This window comes from Panthera tigris, chromosome C2 (assembly GCF_018350195.1).
Source record: "Panthera tigris isolate Pti1 chromosome C2, P.tigris_Pti1_mat1.1, whole genome shotgun sequence".
NCBI lineage: Eukaryota > Metazoa > Chordata > Mammalia > Carnivora > Felidae > Panthera > Panthera tigris.
In genome coordinates, this window is record NC_056668.1 from 23,344,579 (window position 1) to 23,348,699 (window position 4,121).

The following is a 4,121-nucleotide window of genomic DNA, read 5'->3' on the forward strand; positions in this document are numbered from 1 at the left end:
GTATTTGGGGGTAGGGCTTTTGGAGGATGAATATCCGAATAAAGGAGACCCCAGAGAGATCTCTTGTGCCTGACCATGTGTGGTTACAGTGCAAAGAGAGCCACTGGACACAAAATCTGTTGGTATCATCTCTTGGTACTTTCCAGACTGCAGAACTGGAAGAAAAAAAAATTCTGTTGCTTGTTGGCTACGCAGTCCATATTTTTGTTATAGTAGCCTGGATGGATCAAGGCAGGTTATTAGTTTAATTTTGTCTAACAGTTTTGGGAAGTGTCTGATCAAGCCTTTGGCCCCACCCACCCCCACTTTGTTTTTGGCTTTTATATTTTTTTCCTTCTTTTTTGTGTTAAATTTACTGATATGTTACATTCTAGATTCAACTGCATTGTTACATACACGTGTAAAATACATGTTTTGTGACTGTTTTCTGTTGGGGATCAATATCTAATTTTTTATGGTGTTGCTTTATTTAAAAAATTTTTTTGATTTACATAAAATCAAACTAATCATTCAAAACTTGTTTTTGTCTTCTTTTAGAAATATTTGCTTGTCTAGAGGTCAAAGAGTTAGTCTCTTATGTTTTCTTCAAGGAGTTTCAGACTTCTGCATTTCACATTTAAGCATTTCTCACAACCCACACTAATTTTATGTATGGTAATATGAGGTAGGGTTCAAGTTTCATTTTTTCCATTGTGGATTTTCAGTTGTTCTTTGCACAATTTATTAAAAATGTATTCTTTCCTGCCTTGAATTGCTTTGATAGCTCTATAAAAAATAAATTGGCTATATGTATGAATATATTTCCTGACTCTCTACTTTTTCCATTGGTACATTCATCTTTCCTATTACCAATATAACACTTTCTTAATTATATAGCTTTATAGTAAGTCTTGAAATCAGGTAATGGATGTCTTCCAAGTTTTTTTATTCATTTTTTTAAAATATTATTTTGGTTAAATTTGTTCCTTTCCATTCCTTAAATAAAATTAAAGCCAGTCAGTCAGTTTCTAAAAGAAAATCATAAAAACTGTTGGAATCTGTTGATTAAATTGAATATATGGGCTAATGCATACATGTGATATTTAAAAAATATCAAATCTTCTAATTTAGAATATCTCTTCATTTGTAAAAATAACCTTTCAAAAATTTTTTATACTTTTTAGTGTAGAAGCCTTGCCAATTTGTACATTGTGAGACATATATATATATATATATATATATATATAGGTTTTTGTCTTTTCCACAGAGTCATGTAGATGGAATCATAATAGTATGGAGCCTTTTTAGACTGGCTTCTTTTACTTAGTAATATACAGGTCTGTTTATGGCTTGCTAGCTCATTTATTTTTAGCACTGAATAACATTCCAGTGTCTAGATGTACCATATTTATCCATTTACCCTTTGAAAAACATCTTGATTTCCTGTGATTTTTGACAATTATAAACAAAGCTGTTACAAACATCTCTTCTTAGGTTTTTGTGTGGACACAAGTTTCAACTTTTTTGAGTAACAATAAGGAGTGTGATTGCTAGATCATGTGGTAAGAGCATGTTTAGTTTTGTAAGACACCACTAAAGCATCTTCCAAAATGTCCATACCATTTTGCATTCCCACCATCAATGGATGAGAGTTCTGTTGCTCTATTCGGTGTTGTCAATGTTCTGGATTTTGGCTCTTCTAATAAGTGTGCAGTGGTATCTCACTGTTTTAATTTGCATTTCCCTGAATGGCATATGGTGTGAAATACATTTTCATATGCTTATTTAGAATCTGTGTATCATCTTTGGTAAAAGTGTCTGTTAGTCTTTGGCCTATTTTTTTAATTGGAGTATTAGTTTTCTTATTGTTTAGTTTTAAGAGTTCTTTGTAAATTTTGGATAACAGTGCTTTTGCAGATTTGTCTTTTACAAATATTCTCCCCCAGTCTGTGGGTTTTCTTCTATTTCTCTTGATAGTGTCTTTCACAGAGTCAAAGTTTTTAATTGTAAACAACTTATCCATTACTTCTTCCATGGATCATAACGTTGGTGTTGTATGTTAAAAGGCATCACCATACCTGAGATTACGTAGGTTTTCTTCAATGCTATCTTCTAGGAGTATATTTTATAGATTGGCCGTTTACACTCAGGTCTGAGATCTATATCGTGAAGGGTGTTAAGTTCTGTGTTTAGATTCATTACTCTGCCTGTAGGTGTCTAGTCATCCCACGCCACTTATTAAAAACAACAACAGCAACAACATCGGCAAAAAACTATCTGTTCCATTGCTTTACCTTTTATCTTTTGTCAAAGATCAGTTAACTATATTTATGTGGGTCTATTCTGGACTCTCTATTCTCTTCCCTTGATCCTTCTATATACTCTTTCCTTTTTTACATTAAGAACCTCAAGTGGGCATTTTATTAAACAAATACAAATTTGAAATGTTTATGGTAAAATATATCAATATCGAACAAAAATGTGTGTAAACAGTGATTCTACAACTGGGAAGACACCTCAGTTTTATTAATTTTGGTGGTATCTTCTCAACCATGTCTAACTTTTAGAATCTTCTTTCTTAAGCATGGCAGGGAAAATATACCTTCACATAACAGGACAACAATTGGAAGGAAAACAGCTGTCATAAAATTTGGAGGTGTATACCATACACATTGTTTTATTTATTTCAGGAACAAATCAATGCATGTATTGTGCCCAGCAGAAGGGCAACAAGTCCTAGTGTGCTCTGAACATAGTGAAATTCCCTCCACGTCAAAGAGTTGCTCACAGAAGGATAGACGTCACAGCTAACAGAGCCAGTATTCCAAGTGCTGTCACTCCCAGAGACACATAAATTTCCACTCTGCAAACCTCAGGCTCAATTGAGGCATCATCTTTATTTTGTTGGACCTGTTGACACGCCCAGTTGAGCCTCTTGTATCTGTGGGATAGCCTCATTGGACAGGATAGACATACATGGTTTGCAGTACAGCAAAAATGAAACTGAGAAGCCCAAATTGTTTTATTGTTAACTTCCATCTACCCAACCAATGTGGAAATTTCTTAAATTTGATTCCATTATGAAGCTGTACAACAGCTGCTATCACACCTGGCAAATAAACCAGAACTAAGAGGGTGATGAAAACCATTGGCAAGACTTTGTTGATGACCAGGATTGAAATTTTATAAAATACTGTTGATGGAAAGTTACAAAGAGTGAGTTATTTCCCTCAAAGAATATAAAGAAAAGTCAGAGAGAATGCAATAGTAGCAATTTAATTGGCATGTAGCACTTTGGAAAGAGTTCTTGTTTGTGCCCAAGCTTGGGGGGTGGGGCAATCAAATTTATCAAAATGGGTTGTTTGGTGCATGTGCAAAGGTACAGGTCTTTTCAGGATGCTGGTCTCTCCCAAGTCCTTATTCAAAGAATCATCTTCTTCTAGATACCTCCTAGGCTTCATTGTCAAAGTTCTTCATTCATAATGTTTTGTCTGCTCTCCATTAACTGTGTAAACAGAACTGGTTCATCCACCTGCTTCTCAGCCCAACCAGATGGTAAGTTGTAGTGCAGTTACTGTGGGGAGGTAGCAGCCCCACACCTATCTGTATACTCTTTCATTGAAACCACACAGTCTTGATTTACTATAACTTTACAGCAAGTCATGAAGTCAGGTAGCGTCAGTTCTCCCAACTTTGTTCTTCTCCTTCAGTCCTTCAGTACTTCCAGACTTCAGTACTGGGTCTTTTGCCTCTTTGAAAACTCTATAATCAGTTTGTCTACACACACACACACACACACACACACACACACACACACACACACAAACAGATACTTTTCTGAGATTTGGATTTTTAGATCTGGACTGTATCTTTTTTATTTCATTTTATTTTACTTTTTTTTTTTTTTTTTGGACTGTATCTTTAGATCCAGAACTGACGTCTTGACAATACTGGGTCTTCCTGTCCATCGATATGGAACATCACCTAATTTATTTAAATCTCCTCCTATTTCATTCACCAGGGTTTATTGTTTTCCTCATATAGATCTTACACATGTTTTGTTAGATGTGTACCAAAATATTTCATTGTTTGGATGTTTATGTAAATGGTGTTATGGTTTGAATTTCAAATGTTATTTGTTC

The 4,121-nt window shown here is 34.6% G+C and overlaps 1 pseudogene; it reads right to left on the reverse strand.

Moving 5' to 3' along the window:
- Positions 1 to 2,477: 2,477 nt before the first annotated feature.
- On the reverse strand, positions 2,478 to 3,481 carry LOC102957629 (annotated as a pseudogene).
- Between the last annotated feature and the right edge of the window lie 640 nt (positions 3,482 to 4,121).